Source organism: Pinus tabuliformis, chromosome 6, assembly GCF_031772625.1.
Source record: "Pinus tabuliformis cultivar Carrire ecotype Pingquan chromosome 6, CPIR1, whole genome shotgun sequence".
NCBI classification, from domain to species: domain Eukaryota; kingdom Viridiplantae; phylum Streptophyta; class Pinopsida; order Pinales; family Pinaceae; genus Pinus; species Pinus tabuliformis.
Window position 1 is genome coordinate 1,789,364,314 of NC_142292.1, and position 11,177 is coordinate 1,789,375,490.

Sequence of the window (11,177 nt, forward strand, 5' to 3'; positions counted from 1 at the left end):
TAATCTATGGTTAATTTAACATAAAGGCGTTGGTCTATAATCATTTCTATCTTATGGTTGTGTCTTGGTTGCATTAGTGTTTAATTTATTCATCTCAGTTAACCAGGACTCATTTACATTCGTCAAGTTGTCCATCTTTAAGTCTCCTAGAGCCTGTGGATGTTCCACAGGCTATCTTCATCCATTCACCTTAGGAACTACCCCCCTTGACTTGTATAGGAGAGAGTCTAAACAAAGTAAGGATTAGAGTGATATCCCTTACTCTAAGCGTTTTCGCCGTGCCTAGACACTTTGTGCGACAACAATATGAATTTATAAAACATAAGTAGTGTCTCCAGTTTCCTGTAAATCATTTGAGACACACCAAGTTAGATGTGCCCAGGCACTGATCTTGTAAGTAATCCAAGGCGTCTCTAGGAGCCACAACATAAACTTTAAAAATTCTCTTCAGATCTGGTCTCTATCAAAATATGTGCTTCAAAGTCTCTAATTTTTAGGTTTTTCGAGTGACGGAGCCCCCTCTGGCTAGAAAAGACCAGTTTCTAGCCAAAAGCGGTTTGTGGTTACCTCTGTGGCCCTTTCCTCAGCCTAAAGAGATTCATAGAGTGCTAACAGAATGAACTTTGTGAGCGTGTAGTAAAACACGAGGATGAGGACTTCTTACTCAACTTCTATAATAAAAGCAGGTTATACCTCTATAGCATACAACATTAGTATGAAGAAAGCCCTACAAATTATCTGTTCTATGAGCTTGTCTATTACATTGGTGCATTCAAATCTTTGCGCCATGCAATTAAAGAAAATCATGGCACCTTGCCCAATCAAATCAGAGAATATTTGGATGACCAAGATGACCAAAAACCCAAGGAAGACGTGGGGAAGTTTTCAATTGCAAATTTGGAAATTAACAATGATGAACTTGGAAACATCTCCTCCGAGGATGAAGATGTGGATCTTGATCCTGAGAGTCTCCAAGTGTTGCAAGAAAGGATGGTGGCATATGGTGAGTCTTGCAGGCAACTTATGGCAACATATAGCACCAAGTATATTTTCTCCCATTTATATGAGCAAGCAGAGAGGCTCTATAATATGAAATGTGAATATAATAAGAACCCTATGAATTCTCTCCTCCTAGAAGAATATTACCAAAATCATATAGTAAATGCCTTGGGTTATATTCTTCAAGAAAAGAAGAAAGAGGAAGAGTCCAGGATGGAAAAGTTTTGCAGCATAGCCAACATCGAATACATATTGAAGAATGGGATGATCCTAAGGATGATCGTGATCATCAAATGGATGAAGAATCTATGGATGATTTTTGGGTTGCTGGCTGGGGAATTGGGTATGATTATAGTGAAGATGAAGGCCACATAGTATCTCAAGTCCATAAGAATGGGCCTAAGGAAGAAGAAAGTATTCTCCCCCTTTTGATTGACAATATTGGTCCTTATGAAGCCCTTCTTTATGATTGGAAAGGTCTCTTCTTTATGTTTCAAGATGACAACAATTCGGTCAGAGAGGAGCCTTCCACCATTGTGGATAATTCCAATAGCCCTCATATTAAAGGGATTAAGGAAGCCCTCATACGAAAGGGATTTAGGAAGATGTTTCCTTTAGCGATGCCACTGAAAAAGGGTTTTTATTCATGTTTGAGAAGTTCTCCCCTTGTTGTGTTGCTGGCCCAGAAATGGAGGTTTGTGATAAGGTCCATTTCCCTCGTTTTGAAGAAGAGTTAGTTTCCCCTATGAAAAGTGGAGAATCGTGGTTTTTCCCTAGGTACAATGATGGTTCCACCCCTTTTTTCCCAATAATCAAAACGACGTCATCTTAAATGTATCTAAGTCGTTAATTCCTTCTTACCTTGAGGATGATAAGCCTGAGATAGTTCTTCATCAAAGGTTCATGTACTTGATTATGTTGCAGAAAGTGTAACTAGGTTTGGTCTTCATAATGACATGATCTTTGTAAATGAGGAAATAAAAAGAAATGAAATTATTTGTGTATGCCTTGCTACATGGGTTTCATGAGCAAGAGGTTTATTTGTTAGTGGCTCCCATTGAGACCCTTAGGATTTATTATTGAGTCAAAGAGTCAATGTCATATGAAGCAGCGCTTCTTGAGCCTATGTTCAATGTATACAAGTCTATATAAATGTCTAACTGCCCTCCAAAGACAAGCACAATCCCTCTTGAAGAATTCGGCCTCCAAACAATGTAAAAAGAAGTCATGTCGGCTTACAGTTAAAAGACACATCTCTTCGTTGGTTCAAGTCAGCTAATTTATGGAGGACCAACTACTATAAATACCCAGCTAGGGTCTGCGCAAAAGTACAGGCTCAGAACTCAGATCCTCTGAAATTTCGGATGAGTACAGTGGTTCAATGTTTCAGATAGACCGGCATCTTTGTGTTTTTCATATGGGTACCACAGAGATGTAGTTTTCGGCCTCCTCACAGTCTTGGTGATCACTGTCTCGACATACTAGACGCAGTCACAGTCTCAGCATACTTGTGATGAAGAAGATCTAGGTGATCTCTCAGTAATACACTCTCGGCATACTCTCTAGACACAATCACAGTCTCGACATAGTTGTGATGAGAAGGATCTCAGTGATCCAACAGTGACACACTCTATCTTGGCATGCATTCTGAACACAGTCATGATCTCAGAATAGTGGTAATCATGATCTCAGTCATGATCTTGATGAAGACGTAGTTTCAAGGTCATGATCTTGATGAAGATCTCGGTGTAGCTCTCATATATATATATATATATATATATATATATATATATATCTTGTTATTATGGTGAAGGTCTCAGTGAGGGAGCAGCATTGATCTCAGTAAAGGTGCAGCAATGATCTCGGTGAAGGTGCAACATCTCATAATAATGGTAATCATGATCTCAGTCATGATCTTGATGAAGACGTAGTTTCAAGGTCATGATCTTGATGAAGATCTCGGTGCAACTCTCATATATATATATATATATATATATATATATATATATATATATATATCTTGTTGTTATGGTGAAGGTCTCAGTGAAGGAGCAGCAATGATCTCAGTAAAGGTGCAGCAATGATCTCGGTGAAGGTGCAGCAATGGTGCAACTATAACAGTGATAACCTCGGTGTAGCAGCAAGGATGTCTTTAGTAGCAGAGATGATGATCTCAATAGTGACAAAGAAGAGGATTTGTGTCTTGGTCTTGGAGTGGCCTAATAGGTCAAGGGTCATGGTCTTGGTATTCGTCAATTGGAATCTCTATAAGAAGAATTTTGTACGGGTTTTCCTCTCAAAGAGTGATAGGTTTTGGCCCTGGCAGAAAGCCAACATCTTGTGTTCTTGTCACTTTTGTTTTGGTAACTATTTGATGAACTAAGAAGACACACTCTAATATTAACAAGCGAATATTGTGCTAATAAGAAAAATTAAAAGTACCTCACAAATAGTTATCATGGCAAGAAGAATCTTATTAATCTAATTGCCCTAGATTCTTCAACATGGTATCAGAGCTAAGGTGTTGAAGTCAAAGGAAGGGCAGAAAAGAGACATTCCACTATCAAGTTTCAAGAAGGACATCAAAACAAGTTGAAGGATATCAAAGAAAAGGATCAAGGTCTACATTGAAGAATCAAACCCTGATTTTGATCAAACCCTAGATCGAGGGAGCAGTTTACAACAGAAATAGATTTTGTTTCCATAGTCATCAAAGGCCACCAAGACCCTCATCAAGTTGTCTACAAAGCAAGGTAGCTCGAAGGACCTCAAAAACGAAGATCACGTCATCTTGGAAAAAGTTGAAACCCTAGAAGCAGTCATGATCTACACTACAAAAGAAGGCAAAGCATAGTGAAGGCGAGAAGGCATTGTCATCTTCAAGGTTATAAAAACAAGAAAGGATCATCTCCTTTCCCTAGAAGAAGATCATCCGAAGAAGCAGCAAATCATCCTCATCAAAAGGAGCAACATTTTCTATTGAAGAAAGGCTTTTTCATCTAAAAGAAGATCATCCAAGAGGAGGCTCTAATACATCTTCTTCAACCATCATCAAAGTAATCAAGTAGAAGAGTTCATCTTCACTTGTCAAGTAAGTATCTTTCATTCTATAATCAAGTTTGGTTAAATGACTTCGTGTTTGCAAGGAGATCTATAAATTGGTTGGGTCATCGAAATTCCTTGCATAAGAAAGGAGGATAGATATAGTCCCCGGAAGATAAGTCATTGATATCTATGGAAAAGTCTCTGAAGGTCAAGCATTGTTTGAATGCATGTAAAAGGATCAAGGGACTCGTAGGATTCTTATGAAATCAGTGAAAGGTCCTCTCATCCCTATGTAGTAGGAGAGGAGACAGAAAAGAGATATATGAAATGCTAGAAGATATATTCTCTGAAAATGCAGAAAAGAAGGTCGTATCACTTAGACTTGATCTACACAAAATTGAAGGTATCAAAGAATGAAGGGATATCTCCATAAGATCTCAATTGGAGATCTAGGAGAGAGGATAAGAAGATAATCATCATCATTCTAACTGATAAGCAAGGTAACAAATGTCCATAGACAAGAAGGTTACCTCATTCGACAACTTGTGGTCTCTATGCTAGATAGAAAAAGACAAGTTGAAGGCAAAAGTGTTGAAGGTTAAAGGACTCAAACATTTGCAGAAAAAGGGAAGTTTGGTCCTCAAACAAGACAAAACAGTGCTATGGAAAGATTATGAAAAGAAAGCTCATATCGCCGAAAAGATGGAGGACGCTGAAGAAAAGGGCCAAGGAAAGAGGGAGTAATAGATCTCTACTATGATTGAGATGGTATCCCTCACAAAAGGGTCCTATCATAAGCTCCTAAATCTTTTGTTATAGATATGACCATGATAATAAGATGCATCATGGAAGCATTGGAAGCAAGAGCTCATGATATCACCATGGGGAATCGTGAAGGACATAAGGATCAAAATCCATGGAAGTCAAACATGAACGATATTTCTCTTGGGAACCCCATTGGACATTGAAGGAAAGGATGAAGTCATCTAGGACAAGGCTCATCATACATCAAGTCAAAAAGGAAACATCTACCATATGGGGATATGTTAGATCCTCAAGATTCTCTGATGGAATCCTCATCGGAAGGTTCACTAATCTAGAGAGGAAGCAAGTGTTTCATCAGGGACTCCAACTTATGAAATTCATGGGATGCTAATACGATGACATGAGAAATGAAACAGATCAAGGGATTGAAGATATTTTCAATCAAGGAAGTCAGTGAAAGAAGCCTAGATGACCTAAAGGTAAAATGAGGTATGTATGCTTGTATTTAATATTATAAAGTCATGTTGTATGGTTGCGGGTAACATGGATCACTACTTCTATCTTGAGAAGCATGCTCAAGGGAAAATGATCTCCTCCTCCGTAAGGATGCAGGAAAGCACAAGTCACACTAGATTAAATCAACATAAATGTCCTCATATGAAGTATGAGGTGGTTAACTACGATTAAGGAACTCTGATTGGAAGATCCTGGGAATGGAATGTGTAAGGAAGGAAGAGATCATGAGATATGTGACCATGATGAAGGCAATCAACATCCAAAAGACCAAGAAGATTTGACTAGGAAATCTCCCGAAAGAATATGAAGACTATGATGGAAGTATGAGAAAGATGGAGACCGTTGACAATGGATATCTTTGGGAGATGTGTCAACATATATGCAGGATGTTGATACCTATAGGAAGATGTAATGATGAAGAGCCATCTCGTAAGGTACTATTTGATTTAATGTTATGATTTTTTTAATAATATCTAGAAGAGTTCATGCAGGGCTACTGGAACAAGAGTTGTAAGCACAAGTACAACTAGCATTCATGTGGTGGATGGAAATTCCTGAAAGAAGCATGATGAGAAAGAAGTAGCCAAATGAAGAAGGTTCTAGATATGTACCAAGAAGGCCACTTTCCATGAAAAAATGAATGACATGACGAAACAAGGAGGAAAGTGATAGATGGCTAATGACCTACAAGGAAGAAGCTCCACTGAATTTCATGACATCAAGAAAAGAAATTGGTCAAGCAACTGAAGGACCGACGAAGGAGAAGTTGTTGATGACAAGAAGAGTCCATAGTTGAGAGGGAGCTTGGACAAGTTCCTGGTCAAAAGGATCTTGGGTACATTCCTTTACAAAAATAGGCATATCTTCCCTAGTTGAGAGGGAGAGATAAACACAACATTCTTGTCTTCACTTGGGAATAAAGAATGGAGGATTGGGCAATCATATAGCATCTGATGCTCTTTGAGGATGTGTAGGGCATCCAAGATAAGAGTAGGCAAGAGGACCGATATTGTTTCAGGGTTGGGAACCCAATATAAGAATAGTCCTAGAAGGTCATACTTTGTTATAATCGTATGTTTGAAGTTGGGCCTTCCAACCCCAAAGGTATGACATTCATTACGTAATTGGGTACTTTTTCTTACTTATCATGGACACATCTGGACATGGATTATTGGGGGAGTTCAGCAGAAAGAATGGGCTTTGGTTTGTACTCTTGTCCCTTTTTCCAATTTGGTGGTTAGTTTTGTATCCTAGTGTCGTGGGATCTCCTCTATTAGCTACTAGCTTTAGGAGTGGCACTACTTGGGAAACCTCAATTTTGGTTGTGTGGTCCCGCTTCCTGACACCACATATATCACTCCCCTCCACTCATTATAGCCCATTTTCACATATTTCCCATCCAGGTACACATTTTTCCATTGGGTCCACAAAGATTTAACCTCCCCCTCCCCTTGTCCACACTTTGGATCAGGCCTGGAACGATGCCCCAAAGGTTGATGTAGCTAAAAAAGAAAGTTAAAAGCATAATTTGGCTACTTATAATAGGAAATGTACCATAAAATGCAAAAGATGGTCGGGAAATATAAAATTAACATGTGGGCAAAAGCCAAACATGAGCTCTAACCCTTTATCATGGTCGTCACCCTGGTTCTAAGGGCCCTTATATGAGCCCCCTGCACCATTAAGGAACTCATGATTGTCCCAACCCCTAGTGGGCAATGAAATCATGTTTTCATTCCCCGGAGCCTCGAGCAGTTACAAGAAATAAAAATCAGTAAAAGGCAAAAGGCGTCTAAACAAGGGTGGAAAAACGAAGGTCGGGGTAACTCATGTACCACGATTTCTCCCTCCTACATCTATACACCCATGTGTGGGCTTCCTTTATTATAGCTTCCCATGTACCATGGCATGTGGCTTGGATCCTTGCCTTGCTACCCCACTTCATCCCATAATTATATCACATGACACTTGCCATTTGACGAATGTACCATGGACCTGTCCCTTCCTTTGAGGTTGAAACCACCTAATAAGGTCCTTGATTAACCTCCCTTTTGAACCTAGGGACACCTGTACATTCTAAAGCTCATTATGGAAGGGCATGCCACTATGAAGTGTCCACTTAATTCCTTAACTTGTAAGCTTATTTACTCGATTGCACTAATGAAATTGGTGTACTGGAAGGTGAGGAGAAGCATTAGATCTTATACAAAATTGCGGGTGGGTCTTCATCTTAGGGTTGGCCTCCCTATACATGATCCAAGCCCTCCATAGGGTCATGATGGCACTTGTAGGGTGAGCATTGAGAGCCATGGGCCTCCACCACCACAAAGAGCAAATAGTCACACCATGGGATCCTTCAGCACCACCTATTGCTCGTGTCCCAGTTATTCAATGATGATGATGCACTTGGACCACATTTCCCAGCCGGCTATGTACTTGCACCACACACTTGGTAATTGATCTAGGGTCCAAATGGGGTTTTGTCTCAATTGGGGAGACAAGGGAGGGCTTGTACCATCATTCCATCCCTTACTGATGGAGCACAAACTTTCTTGATTAAGTTGGAGACCCATGAAACCATTCTTTGTGCCCCCACAGCCACTTGGGAGCACCAAAGGTTATTTTCTTGGAGATTAAGGGGCCACCCCCTTTATCATTGTTATTAGAGATCTCATATTCATTATGGCACGGGGGACTTGATTTGGCCTTCCAACGGCCCTATTAGCTATTATTCTATCATTTTGGCCCTCTTGAGATATTTATTATTCATCTTTTGGAGCTATTTGATGGACTTGTCACCAAAGTAGTGTTATTTTACACATTATTTTATTCTAGGTGCATCATTACGTTGATTTAGGCCATTCGAATACCTTAAAGGCTCATATAAATACAAGAGAGCCTCATTGTATCACTCATCATTACTTGGATTGGTATCCCTCTTGAGAAAAGGTTTTATACCTACACTTTTTGACAAGTTTTGGAGACTAAATGAACTTTACTATTTGGATAAATTTTGCATTATTGTCTTGGAGCTTTGGCATGTTGTGGATAGATGGATATATTCTTATTGTCTTGTAAGTGCTTTTGATGCTATCTTTTTCCTATATTAAATGTCTAATGTATCTAATGTCTTTCATATATCTTGAATGTGCCCTAACTTGATGTGAATTTCTCGCTTGCACTAAGATTGTGAAAATATTGTATTTGTTATTCATAAGCAATAAGAATGAATGTTCCTAGAGGACTACTATGCATGTTGTATCCTTGAAACTCCATCATAACATTTCCAACAAGTATAAAAGTCTAGGGTAGTCGTAAGCCTCTCTTGTTAGCGTTTGCAAAGCTACAATAGACCTCATTGAGGAACCGAAGTTTGAAAAATAGGGTTCCTTAGACGCCAATTCTCCCAAAAGGACCAGGAACTGGTCTCCATTCCTGGTGGTCACCCAAATCATTTTTCTTTCACCTTCTATTCTTCTACCCCAACCCTAATAGCCTTTTAGGGCCTAGTGAGAAATGCATTGGGTTGGCCAAAATCAAGAGTGAGTTGGTCTATAGTTGTGTTGAGGTGTTCTCCAAGTATCCACAAAGTTTAAAGCATTTTCCACGGTTCAATTTGGAGAAAACATAATCTCTAGATCCAACATCATTTACGCTCCTAGGTTGCTTAGGTTAGTGGCTCTCAAAGGGTCATTTGTTCCTTAAAGGAAGTTCATCTCTAATTGACCCTTCTTCTTATCCTTGCTTGACCTAGACATATTGGTGATGATCTTCTTGAACTGTAGGTCTTGCTTGGATCCCCTAGATCTCTCTTGTGATCCCAAACAATTTGCATGCTTATTGTCTCACAAACCTTAAGAGAGGTCCTTTCCCTTTTTCTAGGAAACCTTGATTCTAGGTATAACCCTTGCATTGAGTATCCTCTTTTCTCCTAGGTCTAGGCCTCCTCCTCCCACAAGCCTTTCTTGGAGAGCCCTTCTCTTTCTTTTGAAGAAATCAAACCATCATTTGAGCCTCTCCTTTGAATGGGCTTTGGAAATCCCATTATACATTGTTATTGACCTCATCATTCTAGTGATTTCCTTCATACCGAGACTCCTCCCATTGGTGAAAGTTTGTAAAGAGCAAGGGACATTGACTGAGATGACAGTGGATCCTTGTCCCATTGTTTCCATTTGGTCTAGTAGTTATCCTTTAGGAACCCCTCCTAGGACCCCTGCTGAGATTGTGAGGTAACAGTATACATTTTATAACAGAAGATGGATGAACCACGTTAATGTTATATTCAACGCAATAAATTTGTTTTATTTTCTCAAGAATGTCTTTCATGTTAAATTAACAAATGAGGTAGATGCAACATTAAGCACTAATTGATTTGAAAGTTGGAAGCCAGAAAACAATTAATATACAATTATGCATTACAAATCAATCCACTATTGAGCATCAGAAACTAGGGGCATGAAATACAAGTTCAAGATGTTGGAAAATGCACAGTGGCAACTTACTAAATCTGATTTTCCTTAACCTCAATATTTTTTTGTGAACTTAGTTATTCTTCTCATGTTCTTTAGTTAGATCTTTTTATCAAACAAATATCAAGAATGAAACAACAACAATAGAGGACACAAAAATTAGGCTATCAGTTAGGACAAAACCCCTCCTAGAATTGTGAGGGAGCGCTGCCCGCTCCCCCTCCTCCCCTTCGAATCTAAGTGGGAGCCCGCTCCAGCAAAAAAAAAAAAAAAAAAAATTGCTCCCTAGTTTTTTCACAAAGATTTTCCAAAAAGAAAAAAAAAAATAGGAGTTTTTTAGTAGGGTAGCCTAATATTCAAGCCTATGGCCCTAGTATTGATATGCAATTCATGGTAATGTTAAATTCTTAAAGTGAAAGTGACATTCTCCTTTATATTTTATTTTCATCCTTTTACTTAAATTTTTAACATTACCATGAGATGACTCAAGATGTTTGAGAGTGGTTTCGACCTCATTGGATTTCATATGGAAAAGTTAGAATTTTAGATCTCAATCAAAATCCAACATACTTATTAGTTTTTCAGGATTTCAGGATTGGGGGGATTGCAATCTTTCCATTGGATTTTGTCATGTACTAGGGTATGGGACTCGAATTTAATCAAGAGCACCAAGCCCTCTATGCACATTGATGTTAGTGACATTGGTTGTCAAACTCCTCTATCATGACCCTACTCAAAATATACCCAGTACTCAAACAAAATCTTGACATGACATGCTACATTTTTTCTATCTTATGTTAATTGCTTTGAGGGTGATATTAATGACAAAGATCCCACGATAGGTAAATTATGATTTTAATGATATATAGCTATTTGTTATAGCATGATTTTTTTTTATGTTAGAGGCCATCTAGAGTCTATTTGTTGATGTATTTTCAGTTCATAGATGGATTACACTCGATGCTATTTTGGTTATGTGCACCCGTTACATGCTATATAGATGAGAACTTGTAACTTATGGACGTGGCCGATGAAGATTATAACTTCTAGATGCATATGGTTTAATCCATGTTTTTATGTTTTTTATATCTAATTCATCATTATAAATGCTTTTGTTGACATATATGCATCAAAATATATAAAAAATATATATTATATAAAAAATCGCTCTTGATTCGCTCCCAACCCGGGAGCTTTTGAAAATGTTGCTCCTCGCTCCAACGCCCAAGTAACCTTGACCCTCCAAGGGGAAAACTCGAAAAACTCTTCTCTTCTTATAGAATTTGCTTTAATTGAGACACAAAGACCCAAACTCTAGACCAAGTCCTTCTCCAAATACCAAGTTAACCCTCCAACAAGTCTTTCCCTGATTCTGCACCA